This window comes from Narcine bancroftii, chromosome 7 (genome assembly GCF_036971445.1).
Source record: "Narcine bancroftii isolate sNarBan1 chromosome 7, sNarBan1.hap1, whole genome shotgun sequence".
Taxonomy (NCBI): Eukaryota; Metazoa; Chordata; class Chondrichthyes; order Torpediniformes; family Narcinidae; genus Narcine; species Narcine bancroftii.
In genome coordinates, this window is record NC_091475.1 from 201,993,134 (window position 1) to 202,012,256 (window position 19,123).

Consider the following 19,123-nt stretch of genomic DNA (forward strand, 5'->3'; position numbering starts at 1 on the left):
TACTGGCTAAGGGGTCCAGTTGATACCAGTAGGAGGGTAGAAGCTGAGAAGTGATATGGGAGAGAAGGAAACAATAGGATAGGGGAAGAGAGGCTCAGGAGGGAAGTTTAACAGATTGGAGAAGTTGATGTTAATGCTGTCTGGTTGGAGAGAGATCAAAAGGAATATGGGGGGGGGAGTTTGTTTCTCCAATTTGTGGGTGGTCTTGGTTTGGCAGTGTATGAGGCCATGCATAGACATATCGGTGCAGGAATGCTATGTAGAATTAAAATAATTGGTCACTATTATAACAGTGGATGAAGTGGAGGAGCTCAATGAAACAATCGTTCAATTTGCATCCAGTCTGTCTGATGGAGAGGAGGCCACAATGAGAGCACCAGATGTTGTAAATGACTTCTGTAGATCCGCAAGTGAAGTGTTGCTTTTTTTGGGCTCTCAAATGTTGCTGAGGTAATGGCACAGATATTATCTCTTGCCGCCTCTCCTGTCAGGTTTTTACAGTCTGAGTCACAGCCTCAGTTTAACGACTCATCCAAAAGATAGCTCCTCTAGCATCACTACGCTCACTCAGTAATGCGCTGGAGGCTCAACCTGCACTCCAGGAGAGACTTCTACGCAAAACCTAGCAACTCGCAGGGTGGATGGCCACCACTGAAGGAAGATAACCCTGAAGCACAGATCTCTGGAAAGGCACAAAAGGTCTGTCTGCAAACTAAATGTGAAAGAATTAAGAGCAATATTCAAGTGAACTGCAGGAATTCCACCTGAAATATTTCTCCTTTTTATAGTCACTCGCTGACGTAGATCTTTCAGATTTCCTTTTTCATACAAGTCGCTACACAAATCAGCAGTTGATCATGTATCTCCAAATTCATTCCTTGTTAAGAAACAGCAGGCTCTTGTTTCCTCTTTCTGAAAGCAGCAGTACCTTTTCTCAATGGGAACCATCCAAAACTGGATGAATGGCAGGAGGAGGATAACAAAGGAAGCTTGGAGTTAGAGCTGAGTGTGGATTGGTACATAGAATTATGAAACTGTGGCATTAGAGAAACTTGGTTGCAAGAGGAGCAGGACTGGCAGCTCAATGTTCTGGGCTTTTGTTGCTTTAGATGCAATGGAACGGAGGGGATGTAACGGGAGATCTGTATGCTAATTTGATGTGTACTATTGCAGTTGTCTCTTATTACGAAGTACTCTATATCGCTGCAGGAAAACAACTCGGGTACAATGTGCATGGCAATGAAACTCGTTACCTGTGACTGGGTTGGAAAAGATCCAGTGAAGATTTATGATAATATTGTCAGAACTATACATCTAGAAGGAATAATTTTAAGTTTTCTTCAGAACAAAGGAGACAAAACTGAGGTGAATAAGCTGATGAGGAGTTTGGATAAATTGGGAGGAGCCACTCTCTCAGGTGAGAGTTCAAATACTGAGGGGCATAGATCTAAAGTAATTGGTAGAGATTTATAGGGGTGATGAGGAAAGATTTTTTTTAACCAGTCTGTGGTAGAGATATGGAACTTATTGTCTGAAGCAGTGTACAAAGAGCCACAGCCATGGCTCACAGATCCAGATACTCAGGGTTCAGAATCATAAATGGTATGATTCATCCATCAGTACCGGAGCACCACAGGGCGGTGTTCTTAGCCCCCTGCTCTACTCACTTTACACCTACAGCTGTGTGGCTCGGTACGACAATGGCATCATCCAGTTGTGGGTTGTATAAAGGAAGGGTTGAGTCAGCACACAGGATGGAGATTGAAAACTTGACTGAATGGTGCACCAACAACAACAACAACCTTGCGCACAATGTCACCAAAACCAAGGGGCTGATTGTTGACTTCAGGAAGGAAAAGTCAGACGTATACAATCCCATGATGTTGGGGTTCAGAGGTGGAGAGAGTAGGGAGTCACTCGGAGGAGCTTTCCTGGGCCCAACACACCAATAGCATCATGAAGAAAAGACGTTAGCAGCTCGATTTCCTCGGGAGTTTGTGGAGGTTGGTGTGACATTACAAACACTAACTTATTTCTACAGGAAAGTGTGCTGACAGGCTGCATCATGGTCTGGTACCTTTGAGCGTAAAGCCCTCCAAAAAGCAGAGAACACAGTCCAGTCAAAACCCTCCTTCTGTTGAGTACATCTACAGGGAACGCTGCTGTCGGAGGGCAGCAGCGATCATCAAAGACCCTCACCAGCCAGCACACACACTGTTCTTGCTGCTGCCATCAGGAAAGAGGTATCGGTCCCGTAAGACTCGCACCACCACATTCAAGAACAGCTGCTCCCCCTCCACCATCATACTCCTCATTAAAGGACTCTTGTGCATTTTATTGATATTCTTTTGTTCTCTCTGTATTGCACTTGTTAATCTGTTTACAGTTCTTTGCATGTTTTATGCTGTGTAGAGTTTATTTTTTGCACCACATTTGTGATAGTTCTTCTGTGCCCAGAGAAAAAAAATAAATCTCAGGGTTGTATGTGATGTCATGTATGTACCCTGAAAATCTGAAAACTAAATTTATTGCCATGAACATGTCATGAAATATGTTGTTTTGCAGCAGCGTCCCAGTGTAAACGTTGGTATAAACTACATTTCAAAATACAATGTGTGAAAAATAATAGTGAGGTAGCATTTGTGTTGTCCTTCAGGAATCTAATGGCAGAAGACTAAGCTGTTTTTATACCATTGGGTCTTCACCTTCAGGCTTCTGTACCACCTCCCTGATTGTAGCAGTGTGAAGAGGGCATGGTCTGGGTGGTGGGGACCCTTGAGAATAGAGGTTGCTCTCTGAAGACACCATCTTTTGTTGATGTCCTCGATGGAGTGAAGACTGGTGCTTGTGATGTCACTGGCTGAGTTAACAACTCTCCCCTTGCAAATCTTGTTAAAACCAATTTCCCTTCTAAATTTTGATGCCAGGATTTTGTCTAAGATCCTGGTCTCTAGCTTGGAAAAAGTCATGGCTCTAATTATTTCTGAGGATCAAATGGCCTTCATTAAAGGACACTACTCACAATTTAATATTTGATGTCTTTTAGATATTCTTTACTCTCCCACAGTTTTGACCTCTGAACGTATTATCTCTTTAGATGCCAAAAAGGCATTCGAAAGTGTAGAATGAGAATATTTACTTAGTGTACTGGAGAAATTTAATCTAGGTTCTCGATTGTATTAATTGGATTAAATTGATATATCTATCCCCTACAGCTTCAATTTTCTCTAATTCAATTAAATCCAAACCCTTTAAACTGCATTGTGGAACCAGATAAGTTTGTCTGTTTAAGCCCTCATCTATTTAATTTGGTTTTAGAACCACTTTTTGGCAATCAGCAGAAATCTCTGGAATCTTTAAAGCTGGAAATATTCATAAGGTGTCTCTCAAAGTCACCTTTTTCTTTCTGCTCGCATCCCACTTTAAGTAACACCTATGCCGTAGGTGCTCTGAGATTAGTAAGGGATTGGTTAAGGTGGGATGTGAGTGGGAAGAAAGTTTGAAAACTATTGTTTTAATGGTACATCATTGACTCGTTATGTGCACAGTTTCCTAACTCCAAAGGAAAGAGGCCAAAGACAATTTTTCTCAAGCAAAATATTTCAGTTACAATTGGGTCTAGAGCAGTGGTTCTCCACCTTCCCTTCCCACTCACATCCTACCTTAAGCAATCCCTTACTAATCACAGAGCACCGATGGCATAGGGATTACTTAAAATGGTATGTGAGTGGAAAGAAAAAGGTTGAGAAACACTGTGTCCATGCTGATTATCTTCTATATCTGTATCTCCAATCCTGACTGTTCGATTCCACATATTTTGTTACTTCTCAGTCAATTTGGTCAGTTTTCAGGTTATAAGTTAAACATGCAGAAGAGTGAAATATTCTGTCCCTTTTTAAAATTGTTAAAGAATCAATTTTAAAAAATTTTAAAGAATTGTTAAAAATTGTTAAAGAATCAATTTAATGATCTAGGCTATTAGTAACAAAAGTTTAACAATTTGTTTAAGGGAAATGTCCTTACTTTATTGAATCATGTTAAGAAATCCCTATCTCAATAATGTCCTCTCTCAATGGCTTTAGTTGGACGTGTTAATATTGTCAAAATGAATATTTTTCTAAATTCTTTCAACCTGTACCAGTTTTTATTCCTGAATCTTTTTTATTGACTCATTAAATTTTCTTTTTTTTTGGAAAAACAAGCACCCTCAACTCAAAAATATTTTCCTTCAAAATACAAAAATAAATGGAGGTTTGGCATTACCTAATTTTAAAATGTATTACTGGGAATCTAATATTAGAGATATTACTATTTAGATTCATAATGAAGACCAAGGGTGTTTCAAGATGGATTGACCTAGAGATTGTCTATTAAAAGGTAGTCTCTCATTGGAGCACTTTGCCTTTTTTTGGCTTCCACGTTAACTAGTAATTTGGTTTAAATTTGGAAAACATTTTGTTTTTTATTGATTAGTTCTATTCTATGCAATTCCTTTTTTCTACCTTGTCCAAAATATTGGTTACACTCAATGGCTAAGCTTGAGTATCCAATTTTTTCTAGATCTATAGATTGACCAAACCTTGGCTTATTTTGAACAATTATCTTTTAAATTTAAAACACCTAAACATCATTATTTTGTTATTTACATATTAAGAACTTCTTAAATTTTTTAACATTGAGGCTTCCACAGGATTTGGATTTTAACCTTATTCAGGAAGTATACAATTTCAAACCTAATCATAAAAGATTTCTTTCTGCCCTTTATGAACTAGGCTCAAGATTCCTGGGTGGTATTAAGAAATTATGGGAACAAGACTTTCAACAACCATTTGCTGAAATGACATGACATTCTATTTTAAACGTGTCCTCACCTTCTCTTTGAGCTGGACATTCATTAATTCAATTTAAGGAAGTCCATCAAGCACACTTTTCCAAGGTTTAGTTAGCAAATTTTATCCTAATATCTAAATGTGATAAATGCATAACTGAGGAAGGCACGTTGTATCATATGTTTTGGCTCTGCCTTTCTCCCTTGAATTTCTGTCAAGGGGTATTTCCCACTTTATCATTAGTTCTTAATTTGACTCCTGGCCCTTTCAATGCTATTTTTGGAGTGAATGAGCCGATGGATTTAATACTGACTGTTTCACAATCCCACGTGGTGGTTTTTGCTTCCCTTGTTGCTAGAAGCGTCATTTTGCGAGATGGAAAGATGCTGTCCCTCCCACTCACACTCACTGGGTGTCAAATGTGATGGAATCTCTGTCTCTAGAAAAAAAATTTAGGTGTTTTACTACTGCAATGGATCTTTATTTCTCTTTGGGGTCCTTTTCTCAATTACATCCAAAATTTGTAGATGATTAATCTCTGCTTTTTTATGACCCTAGAGTTGTTCTAATTAGTAGTGCACTCCTCAACTCGGCCAGCAACCCTCATAGGGTGGGGTTTGATTATTAGTTTGGATTAAATGGTTTTTTACTTTTTTCCATTTAATAACATAGGTTTGTGAGAGATGAATAAAACTGATATAAAAATATGAAGACGAGGAAACTAGTCTAGATATATGTGTAATGAATAAAGCCAGTATGAATAGGATAAGAAATGGATATTAGAATGTAGGAAGTAGAGTCAGTCTGAGTAAGATAAGGGTCTTCAACCCCTAGATAGAATTAGCAGGTTTTGCATATGTAAGTAGTAAGCCCTAGACAGTATTAGCAAGTTCTACATATGAAGAGGTTGTAGCCCTGAGAGTTGGGAAGGTGTAAATTAGAACAAAGACAGGTTTGTGAATAAGGACATTAAGGACAATAACATGATGGGACCCCGACAGGATACCCCCTGGTCCTCCAAGTTCACAGAAACAGCATGGAGGCAGGCAGGATTGCCTAATGCCAAACCTATCCAGGAGGCAGAAGAATGTAAGGGGGAGGGTATTCCTATACTGAAATCAACTGTATAAAAGTTGGGTGAGCCCCAGTGTATGTGTGTATTCCCAGGTCAAGGGGAAGCACCCAATTTTGCATTGTTGTATAATAAATGTTCTTTGTTCTCAATTTTTGTCTCGAGCAATTTCTGTGAAGGTACTTCTGTTTCTAAAAGGTTCATATGTATCCTGTTTCTTGTTACTTGATACTGTAACTTTAACTTTATTATTATTTACATACATTCAAACTTTTTTTATTGATTTTAAAGAGAAGAGTACTTGACATTCAAGCTGACTCAAAAACGAAAGGGTGGAATTAAGTGCTGCAGCTGTTTCTCAACAAGCACCAAACACAATAAATGGGCCATAAATTTTCCATTATTCTCTAAATGTATTTTCATATAAGCATGCTTTACAGCTGTAGTGTTCTGCAGAGATTAACTGCAGCTTCTAAAGTACTGGCTGTTAATCTGGTAAGTGTTTCCTTTCAACATCCAAGCTAGGTAAAACCAGGCCTCACTGGCTGATTTTAAAAACTAATCTGTACTATGTGAAATGAGTCCTTCTGAATCACAACTAATGAAATGTATCTGCAGAGCCTTTAAAACCAAATAGGTTGCCATATTTTGGCCATCAAGAGATTAAATTTTAAAGTACAAAATCGCACACAAAAAAAACCCCAGAATTTGACAAATGGGAGAAATCTTTCAATCTACTCTAGTTTTTCAAATCCATCACAAACACTTTCATTGTCTCTTCTGAGAGATGCAACTCAAAGCAACAATCCACTCTCCCCGGTAGCACGCTCATGGATCAATGCAGATTTTGTGATATGCAACCTGCTAACTCAGAATTTTTCAGATGTATCATCTTTTTTTAATCTTTAAAAAGAGAAATTTTCATTTATATAGTGGTTTTAATTGAGCTGAAATTGAAGATGACAGCGCAGTTGGAACTGCTATAATTGCTGCACTGCCACTGATGCAGAACCATAGAGAGCAGGGAGTGAGGACATGGTGCTCCCACGAGATCTAATCACCCAGTCCGACTGCCATTGGCTCTGTATGGGCTTGAAATGGCCTGTTAATGGACCCAATGGTGGTTCTATTTAAAACTTCAGTGACCACTGAGTCTGTGCCCAAGATGGCGTCACCTATCAACTAGAGCAGTCATTGCAGACTCTGGAAGGAGCGGATGGGTGCAGGACACCTGAAAGTGGGGAGAAGCAAAAGAGATGATCCATGGGATGGTGACCACGACGGTGGTCTACTGAAGAACACAGTGGGCTGTTGCCGACTCTAGGCAAGGAACTCACACAGGCTGTTAGTGACTGCATGTGAGAGATTCACACCAGGCGGTGCACTGCTGGACCCTGGTTTGAGACTCGCTGAAGGGGTACCAGGTATTGGAACCAGGATGCCAAGGATGCTGGTTTCCTAATTGGGTCAGAGGTTCAGATTTGGAGCTCTGGTTGCCAATGGTTTGGACTGGATTCTGTGTGGCCGTGGAGGCTGCAGGAGCATTGGAAGTGAATCCATGGACACTCAGTGACTCTGAGCAGACTCTTTTGCCTCTCTTTCTCTAACTGTAACAGGCATTTCAGACAATTTCTGTCAATGGTGAATCTGCTATATGATAGACAAAAACAAATTCTGTATAATATTGCTTTCTTCAATCTTATTTATCATATTATAGGTTAAAAAATACATGAAGGGAAAAAAATCACTGACATCATATGATATAACATTGTATTACACAACATTTAATGAATGTTATCTCCTCAAACTGGAAAAAAAAATTTTTTTTAATGAGAAAACCCCACTTAATCTTTATATATATATATGTGTAAAAACTGGGCAGCCCATCCTGAGAATTTATTAATAAAATTTAATTGTCTGGTCTTCATGCACAAAGAGAAAAGAAATATAGTCCGGAAGGAAAAATAATTATACTAACCAAACATGTGGAAATAATTTGTTGAAGCTCACCAAGTCTCTTCAAATTTAACAGAAGTGTTAAATGTACAACTCCCAACAATCTCTAAACTTAAACATGCCATAATTTGAGAGAGCCACTAAGTCAAGGTAGGTGGATTAGAATCTTTCCATTGAAATAAGATGGCCTTTTCTACATTGCTGGCTAAAAAAGCTCATCCCACTTCTGAAACTATAATTCCAAAAAGAACAGTCAATGGGTTTGGTTGCAAACTGATCTCCAGCATAGCTGACAAAATTTTTAAAATATCTATCCAATACCTCTCCAACACAGGGCATGACCAAAACATGAGTTAGAGAAGTCACTTCTGATTTGCATCCATCACAAATAGGACTGACATTAGAAAAAAATACAGGCCAACTTGTCTTTCGACAAATGAGCCTGACGCACCATTTCAAACGAGCACATATTGAAGAGGTATTAACCAAACCAAAAATCTTCTCCCATGATTCCTCTGGAAGATGTAACTAAAGTTCCTCTTCCCAGGTCCTTCTAATTTTGTCATTAGAAATTGATTGCAATCTTAATAACTTATTATAAATGTTTTCCTTGTGAGAAGAGTGGAAATGAAAAAAAGTATCAACTAAATCCAGTTGATGCAATGTTGGAAAGTTGGGCAGTAAAGTATTAAGAAAATTTCTAATTTGAAAGGATCTTAAAAAAATGTGACTTGAGTATATTATATTTATTGGATAATTGTTCAAAAGACATTAAACTACCATCAATAAATAAAACTGAAAAAAAAAACTTTCTAGAAAAGAGAGGGTTTGATCAATTATAAATAGTTGGAAAAAAAATAATTAAGAGAAATGGTGCTTAGATTAATTTTCAAGTCAAATAACTTCCAAAATTGAAACAAAATCTGTAATCAATGTTTAACTATTGGGTTGAAGGTATGACCTCTCATCTTGGAAAGTGCAAAAGGAAGAGCTGCTCCCAAGGAAGAGCCTACTGAATACCTCTGCATGGTATTTCCTTACAAATCTACCCAATAAGAGCATTGAAATTTATCAGAATGGTAGATCCAGAAAGTAATATAGTGGATGCTAACTGTCCGATAATAGTCTATCATTAGGTAAAGCCATACCACCATCTTTCTTTAATTTCTGCAGATAGAATTTACTCAATCTGGGATGTTTTATTTGAAACATAAGTTATTTTAAGTCAATATTGTCAAAAAAGGATTTTGGAATAAAAACTGGGTCTGCTTGAAATAAATACAAATATCTAGGTAAGATGATCATCTTAATAGCATTAATTATGACCTATTAAAGATAAAACCAATGGAGACCATTTAGAAAGAGATTGATTTACATAATCTCTCAAAGGAAGAAAGTTAAATTTATACATGATATGGTAATTTTAACTCCAAGATGGGTGAAATGATCTTTAACCTCCCCAAAGGCGTGTGATTATAAACAGATATATACATTTTTATTGGGAATAATTCACTCTTATAAAGGTTCAATTTATAATCCAGAGAAACGACCAAATTAGAAAACCAAAGAAACATTGTTGGAATAGATGTCTCAGGATCTGAACTATATGCTAGAAGATCATCTGCATATAAAGAATTCCATCTCCTCCATTAATTCACTGAATGTCACTGGAATCCTGAAGTGCTATTGATCGGGGATCCAAAGCTAAATTAAATAATAAAGAGCTAAGAGGGAAACCTTGTCTAGTTCCTCAAAATAACCTAAAAAATGAAGATTTTTACTTATTCATAATTACAGCAGTGACTGGAGCTTAATAGATCAAAGAGAAAAAACCAGGGGCGAAATTTAAAAAATTTTCAAAACTTCAAACAGATATTTCCTTTCTACTCGATCAAAAGCTTTTTCTGCATCTATCGATACTACATAATTTGGAGTTGGGTAATAAATTATATTCATTAATCTATAGATATTAAAGTGTGAATATTGATTCTTTAGAAATCCTGTTTGGTCTTTCGAGATAACCTGTTACATAAATTTGCACTGTTTTTATTACATGACAATAGAGGAATCTTGAATCTTTCATATCACAAAGCACTTTTACGCCAATGCGTTACTGTGACTCCTCTTTAAACGCTGTCACTGATCTACTGCTAGAAACATGGTGGTTATTTTCTAGAGAGCAAGTGCCCACATTCCAATGGAAATAAGAAAAGGATATCTATTCTGTGATGACACAAGTGAATACAGATGATGAAGGAACTCAGTGGGTCCAGTAGCATCGGTGGGAGAAAAGGAATGGTCAACTTGTTGCATTTCAAACTAACAACAGAAGTCACATATCAAAAGGGTTAAATTTTAACTCTTTATTCATAACTATTAACAATATAGTGTCTTAACAAAATTAAACCCACTATAAATATCTATAGCATTTATATGGATATCTTATACTTAGAAACAGTGTGTATGTGAAAAACCCAGACCATTACAGGCTGAGCCCAATACTCAAAAAAGGAAAAAAAAATCCTAATCAGTCAAGTAAGTCAGTCTGAAAACACAGTCCACTGAATTCAATCTCAAAGTTCAAAGTCCAAGTTCAGTGCTTTAACTTTAATTGTATGTTGGAGAGAGAGATATTTCTGATGTTGCATTGCAGTAAACTTGCGAATCCTTTTCCAGACTTTCTCAGATGATTTCCCTTGGTTCTTAAAGTGTGGTTTTTAACCACCTCACTTACGAGACCCGTGTATTCAACACAACTCTCCAAAATCTCTATTGCAAGAGAGATTCACAGCGACCTTTTTAGTCACACTCGAATTCTGTCTTTCCCCTGAGAAGGGGGTCAACCAGAACAGAACTTGTGGTGTCTCTGTGTTTCCTTCTTGGCTGCTCCAAACCAAACTCTCTGCTTCACAGCTGGGTCCTTCCCCATTCTCGTAAATTCCAGGCAATTAATACATTTCTCTCTCTCTCTCATCTCAATATCTCCTCCCCTTCTCTCTCTGCACAGCTCGATCTTGGTGAGTCAACACTGAGCTGTCCCACAATGTTACAAACTTTTCAGTAGAAATCCATCCTTATAATGACAGTCCACAGTCCAAAAGTTCAGTATCCATTATAAACATTGACCTAAAAGCCACAAAGGATAAGAGGTGATTTAATGGAGGTAAATATGATTGCGGGCCCTAGATATGGTGGGCAGCCCTTAACAATAGCAAATACCAGGGGTCATCTGTTGATGGTGAGTTTTGGGGAGATGTCAATGGGTAAGTTTTTGAATCAGGAGTGGCAGGTGCCTGGAATGCATTGCCAAGGGTGGTGGAACAATATGGACATTCCAACAGCTCTTTGTTAGGCACAAGAATGGAAGAAAAAAGCTTATGGATGTAAGGCAGGGAATTGTTGTGGAGTAGATTTACATAGGTTGGAATATCATTATGGGCTGAAGGGCCTGCACTGTGCTATGTAGCTGAGATTATGCCATTAGAGTTGAAACTTGGATGGGCTCCCTAATTCAGGTGAGCAACAAATTGTGACTGGGTAGTTTTCTCTGGAGCGTCAGAGAGAACCTGATGGAAGCTCACGGACAGGGCAGGTTGTCAGAATCTTTTTTTCTCCCCAAGGTGAAACTTAAAGGAGATATGTGGGGCAAGTGCTTTTGTTTTTTTTAAACAGGCTGCCAGGTGTAGTGGTGGAAAGACACTAAAGGAGTGTTTAATAGCCTTCTAAATAGATAGAGGAATATGAAGGGAAGAGAGGGATGCAAATCAGGATCTGGCAGCACAGTTTAAATTGGCACAGACATGTGGGCCAAGGGCCTGTTCTTGTGCTGTACTATTCTATGGTCAGAGCCTTCAGTTAAGATTATCCCGTGGTTAGGAAGTGCAGAAATAGCAGGCACTTTGACTGCCATAGGCAATGAATGTAGGACGTCAGAGAGAACAAAGAAAGCAGTTGAGTTGCGGCCCTTGAAACAGAAGAGTTTTCGGGAAGCAGTGTTAGTAGCACTGGACGACGCGTCAGTAAATAGAAGCCAGACTTTTTCAGATTTGTCAATTTGAAAATCTTGCTGCAGGGAGATTTTGCACTTTGGTGCAACTTTGGGGTCTTTTAAACCAGAGGTGTTAAGGAAAGTGAAAATTGGGATTCATTTGCCAATAGGTGAGGGAAAAAAAAGCCAAAGAGGGTGCAAAATTCGTCTACATTAAATCCCTAGTGCTCAATGGCTCAATGGTGGCCTTGCAAATTTGTAAAAATTAACTTCTAGGCCTTTACTGTAAAACAATGAAACATTGTCTGAAGCACAGGAAATGTTATTACTTTTTGTGACAAGAGATGTAATTGGAGATTGGCATCCCGAAAATATAAATATAAAATTCAGATCCCCCATACAATAAACTCTGAATGCAGCATTAATCATGGTCTTGAACTGTCCTGTCTAAATCACTTGATATAGTCAGAACTGCTGGAAACTTATGGTTGATGGACTCACAACAGTAGCTGGAGACTGCCTCATGAAATCCAAGTTGTGGAATCGGGATTCGAAAGGGTGCTGAGGGCAAGAAGGGTTCCTGAAGGACCTCGGGCACTGAAGGCTTCCTGATTATATCGGAGGTTTGGATCTGGAGCTTGGGTTGCCGAGAGTTTGTACTGGAATCTGTGCAGCTCGCAGAGGGTGTGGGAGCACTGGGGGCAAATCCACAGACACAATCTTCTATTGTTAGGGGTGCTGGGCAATGCTCATGGCGACTCTTTGTTTGCCTGATAGTCGACAAAAGTCTACTATCATGTATATTACTTTGAACACCGTGGCTCCACAGATTGTGATGTTTCTTTGATTGTAATAAGGAAGCAGGGTTCTTTAATAACAATTATAATTTATTATCTTTAGAACTCATGACCTCATGGTTGAATCCATTTGAATCTACACCTAGCTGCCACAACTCACCTCTGATTCCCTCTGGTGGTCAGGATTGTCACTAGCACTCTATCATTACATCCCCTTTCCTTGAGATATTTAATCTAACAACATGACATACTAATACAGAATTCATTTCAATTTAAAGTTCAAAACTAACGTAAACATCAGGAGCACAAACTTTTTAAGTGTGCAATTCTTATTTTAGAGATTCAATCTGTTAGGTGCTTTGATAGTGCGGGTGGATCTTAACACAGGTGCTTGTGTTGGCTCTGCCGGTCCACTACTGTCTAACACTAGTGGTGTTTCCGCTGTTGCAGTGTAAGCTGGAACCTCTGCCGTTGTCTGTTCCTTGCAGTGTCTCTTGCATTTTCAGCAGGCCCTTTCGATTCCTCCTCGGTATTTGGACCCTCCTCTGTTCTGACCGTGTAGGATCTTGGATTTGCTACCTCCAGAACAGTAGCATTTTTGACCCAGGTGCTGGAATTTCTGAGTCTCACTGTGTCATGTTTAGCCAGTGACCCAAAGCTTCTTTCTGACTTATCATTGTTTCGCGTTTTGTTCCCATTTGACGTTTTCAACATCTCTGTTCTTGTTTGGATCTGCAGAGTAGGGAAGTGCAGTGTGTCGCCTATGTCCCATCAGAAGCTTAGCGGGTGACATGGTGAAGCTCTGCAGCTCAATAGAGCTAGATAAGGATCTGAGCCACTGACGTGCTTTTATTTTTGAGCAACTATTTAGCTATGTGAGATGCTTTATCATCTGACTGTGAATGCAGAGGTATGTCAAAAATCATACTCTTGTCTCAGTGACTGAGGAATGACAATTCTGCTCTGTCTGAGTAGAAGCCCATTGACAACACTCAGCTCAGCTCTGATGTTGTCGTATGGCTGACATTCACCTCTAGGCCTTCCTTCATTCAGATTCTTGATGATCTGTAGAAATGTGTCCTTTTCTGTTCCAGCTAGATTTCATGTTAGATTCGGGAAGAGATTCAGTGATCAGGTTCACTTGGAGATTCACATTTGTCTCTGTGCAACTCTCATTGTCTGGTTTACTCTACATTATTGCCCTGGATATCGCATCAGCTAACACAATAAGTTTTTCTGGTGTATACACCTTCTTGACTAGGCTCAAATTTTCACATGCTTTGTCACCAAGCAGTGATTCATGTCAATGTGGGACCACGGTGAACGTGGCCCTTTATCTTTAACTTTCATCTTGAGTTTACATGTACCTTTCATGTCAATGCTCTGCCCATTGTAGGTTTTGAGCTGTACGGGATTTGCATGGATGTATGCCTTTATCTTTATTGTCTTGATGTTTCACTCACAAATGAAATTGACATTTGCCCTTGTGTCCAGCCTGAAAGGAATATTTGTTCCATGTGCATGCAATGACACAGTCCACTTATCCTGCTTGACTCTGTTCACACTTGGCTGTTCAGTGTCTGTTGGTTTAGTCTTTCTGCACCACCATGCCAATGAAGAGTGCATAACTGAGAGCAATTTCTTCTATAGTGTGCACGCTTTCACTTCTGTTTAGTTTCCTTTTGGAAAAACATTGCTTTATGTAACGATTGTGCCCTTTGCACTTATTAGTCTTTTCCATGTTTTGGTGCATGCTTCTTTGGCTTGGCTTCGCGGACGAAGATTTATGGAGGGGGTAAAAAGTCCACGTCAGCTGCAGGCTCGTTTGTGGCTGACAAGTCCGATGCGGGACAGGCAGACACAATTGCAGCGGTTGCAGGGGAAAATTGGTTGGTTGGGGTTGGGTGTTGGGTTTTTCCTCCTAGCGCCTCGTCGTTTACAATTGAATGTCTCCCCACCTTTTTGTTGTTTCTTGTATCTCATTTTCTATTTTTTTGTGTGTGTCCAGACACTGTAGCTACAACTCTGCCTTAATTTTCAAGGGCTTTTGTATATCACTGAGCTTTTTCGCATGCTGCAGAGCAATTTCATTGGGATGACATATCTTCATAGCTCCAGCTAAGGTAACCACTGTCTCTCGCAACAACCTCTCTCATTTTCTTATCATTAATTCCAACACAATTTAATCACGGATCATTGAATCTTGCAGCAATCCAAAATTGTAGTTAAAATTTTATTTTTAAATCGGTTAAGGAAATATCAAATCTCTCTGCCTGCAGCTGTGTGCACGCATACACGAAACACGTACGCTTTTTTTTGGTGAAGATCTCGATAACCATGTCGAACTTGCCCTGGCAGCTGCCTCAGCAAAAACAAATGTATTGAAAACCTCTAGCACTTGAGGTTCCGCCACTGTAAGTCGAAGTCCAATTTTCCGTGCATCATAAATGCTATGGCTTGCAAGTAGAGCATAAATTGTTGTTTGAACAACCTCTACTCGTGGTCAACATTTCCAGTTCAATTTACAGCATCAGGAATCTTTACCCTCTCCATGTTTTTTTCTGCTATTGACTGATTCTCACTCTGCACTCTTCTGGTGTTTCTTGCACTGCTGATAGCATGCACACTCCTGGTACCAGGTGTTGTTTCTTTGTAATAAAGAAACTTGGGCTCTTTTATAACAACTATAATTTATTAGCTTTAGAACTTGTGAGCTCGTGAAGGCATCCATTTTGAATCTACTGAGCTGCAACCTCTTGTTTCCAACTCCATCTAGTGGCTAGGATTATCACTAGCACTTTATCATCACACAGGTTAGACCTCCGATGACTGGGTTCGGTCCTGGTCTCAAGAGCACGGAGTCCTAAATTTGGGAAAGGCTAATTTTAAATGACATTGGAGAAGAATTTGCAAAGGTTGACTGGGAGAGACTGTTACCAGATAAAGGGACATCTAGGAAGTGTGAGGCCTTTAAAAGTGAGACAGGGAGATACCAGATCATAACATTTTGAGGTTAAAATAATGGAGCAAAACTGACAGGATGGGAAATTTAACTGATTGTGATTAATGAGGGATATTGAGGCCCTGGAAATGAGAAGATAAGGAGATGTCAGGCATAGGCACCGTGGATCAGGCAAATCATTTGGGAAGGATGGAGGAGCTCACATCAGAAGGAAATCACAAGGGCAAAAATAGGACACGATATCTGTTTAGCGGAGAATTTAAAGAATCATAAGTATTCTAATAGCAAATGAAGAATGAGGAGAGACCAGGTCCCCTTCAAGATCACAGTAGTTCTCAATGTGTGGAGCCACAGAAGATGTGCGAGGTCTTAAATAAATATTTCTCATCTGTACTTATTGCGAAGAAAACCATAGAAGCTCAAGGGTTCGTGAAACAGTCAAATGCTGAAACATGTCAATATTACAAAAGAAGAGGTGCTGGTGCCTTGAAGCTTGGGCAGAATAGTTGTTAGCTCAACATTGTCACAATGGCAGTGACCCAGATCTACGTGGGTATCCTCTGGATTCTTTCCATTGTTCAAAACGTACCAGGATTGTAATTTACCTGAAGACAATTGGAGTCAGGTGACTCAGACAGTTGGAGTTAAAGCTCAGAACAACAGGAAGCTGATTGGGTAATAGAAATCAAGTGATCCAGAGGACTTGTGACACAGGGTGGTATTAATTCACTTCAATTCAGCAGATTGGAGATTTGGTACTTTTTCACTGGAGTTCCATACAGCAGTGAGTCAGAAATTTACAACTAATTCATTTTTTTTCTACAAGATCAAATCACAAATATCTGTTCATCTTTTCTCTTCATGTTTTTCCTGTATCTGCAATTTTATTTCAATGTGTTAAATATAGTTTTCAATATAGATAGAATTCCTTTTACTTCCAGGGTATATAGAATCCTTCAGATAAAATAACATTTCCTATTCTTGAGTGGTAGAAAGAGAATGCCTTTCACATTCTACTAAATTTCTAATCTCTCTGAAATTAGAGTTAGACTTATCTCTGATCAGTTATCTGAAGTTGCCTTGAACACTGAGCAAAATAGTTCTAAATTCTGTTTGAAAAAGCATAAAATTCTTGGCAAGGAAGGCTCTGAGAAGCTGTTTTCTCTGAATGGGCCATCCACAAGTTGAGGGAATAGTTTCAAGTTAATGTTTATCCACTTATGACTGAGTGGTTAGTTCTCCACCACCCCCCCCCCACCCCCCAACACCCCAGCAGGAGATACTCAGTTACTGATTAAATTCAAGAGTGATCTGAAAGATTCATGAACAGTTCAGTGGGATCATGGAAACTGAATGAGAGAGTAGAAATTGTGTTGAATTTCAGCCCCAATTGCATTGCAATTCAAGAAGAAAGGGGAAAAATAAACATGGAGTAAGTGTTCTCAGTTCGGACTATCTGAATTGGAATTATAAACAGTGAATATATAGTGTACAGTATATATTTATTTACAAAACTAAGGCAGCAATTAAGAGTTTCAGAAAACATGCATGAATCATGAGAATTAGACTTCAATGTTCTCGGTACCATTGCATGTTTCTGAACTTCAGCTGCACTGGATACAGGAATGGAATCCCTAATTACTGCCAGTAACATTCCTCTCTCCAATAGATGTGATGTTTAATAGAACCTTCAAAGAAAAAGGATCAGTTTTGCAGGTCATTAAAATTTATGTAAAAACTGGTTTGGAATAAGATCATTTTCACATTGGTGCTATTCCATCCTTCAGTTGGATAATGATTGAGACTTTTAACTTGCCTTCAGTTCATAAAAGACCATAAGACTATAAAGATTGGCGCAGAAATAAGCTATTCCGCCCATCGAGTCAGCCCCATCATTTTCCTACTCTGCCCCACTGCCTGACCTTCTCCCCATAGCTTAGGTGCCCATTGACATTCATTTTAAACTGACCCAATGACTACAAAGGAAGACAATTCCTTATTTCCAATGCTTTACTGAAATCAGTGCTGACATTATGTTTAATCCTTCATGTTCTATGTTTATTAACCCTGGCCCTATTAGCAATTCAAATTCAGAATGTCCATTCCAATATTTTAAAAAAAACATCTGGAATCCTTCAAAGTCACCAGCTTCATTGTCTGAAGCAAAGTACTCAGCGGAGTCTCACTGTCATCAGGCGGGTCCCAGTCTGAATCTGATGAGTTGGTTTCCGCTTCATCATTAATGTCCCACAATAAATCTTCCTCCATACCATCCATTACCACTAGAGATACTGTACTTTTTGAAAGATTTTATCACAGTCTCTCCTTCCACTCTTTCTCATGCTTTGAACAAAAAAACACAACACATCAAGTGATGCAGCAAGCATCCTTTTGCAAAGGATTTTTCACTACTCGTCGTCCAGGTATTCCATTCTTCATGCACGTGGTCTTTCAATGTCTTATTCAAGCAGACATCTAGTGGTTGCAATAGAGAAGTCAACCCACCTGGTATAACAGCCATCGCAGTATTATTGAGGGTTAATCTAATGTTAGTGTTATTAGCTTCCATCCATCCATCCTTTTTCATGAAAATGTACAAAAACACCGGGTGGGAATTTTATTTTAGGTTTAATTTTGCGCTTGAAGATAACTTCGTCCCATCGGCCATTCACCAGGTCCTTGCACGGCCTGTATTTCTGCCTTGCACAGTTTTCACACCTTTACATTCCACCATTTTATTGCCTACCATGTCAAAATTCATGGGGGTTTCGTCCACATTTCCAGTACTTGGCAATTGAAACCAGTGTTTCTGCCGCCGATGTATAATAAACTGCTGATAACGTTATGATCAAGATCTTTTGGTAGTTTCTGTGAAATTTTACTTTTGTCATAATACCAGATTTTTCCTGTTCGTGAAACGGTTGCATCAGTCCACTCTACTGTGTTCTGGGTTTCACCTTGCCCACTTCAGAGCATGTGCTCTGATTTTATTTCTTGTAACTATGTAGCGATCTTGCCTCTGTTCGAGTAACTGTTCTGCAACGTGATTTTCAAACTCTGGCCAATGAGTTTGATTCCTCTTCTCATTAACATTGTTTCTTTGGAATTTTTCTTAAAGCGTTTTCATTTCTTTCTTACCATCTTCTCAGTTACGTCAAATATCCCTGCAGCAGCAGACTTGGTACATTGCTTGGCCGTCTCAATGACTTTTAGCTTAAAAATTGCTTTGCACTTTCTTCGCTTTGCTGGAGGCTCCATGATGACACCCACCTTCCAGTCACGCCCAACGCTTCAGTGAACAGGACACCAGCTCAGTCATCACATGTACTTTTGGAGAGGTCGTCTTACACACCCAATTTTATGATAAAATCATGAAATTCAGGCTGAAATTGGGGGACCCTTCTTATCTGAGGTCGTTTTGTACGGCAAAATATACAGTACTAATTCTGTACTAATTACATGACATTAAAAGAATCTTAAACATTAAATCTTTCTATGCAATCTCCACCAGTGCAACTC

General features: G+C 39.0%; 1 protein-coding gene across 4 annotated transcripts in view; it reads right to left on the minus strand.

Moving 5' to 3' along the window:
- Nucleotides 1–19,123, minus strand: part of dhrsx (dehydrogenase/reductase (SDR family) X-linked) — a 228,790-nt gene that overhangs the window by 129,511 nt on the left and 80,156 nt on the right. The gene's annotated exons all lie outside the window — the stretch shown is intronic.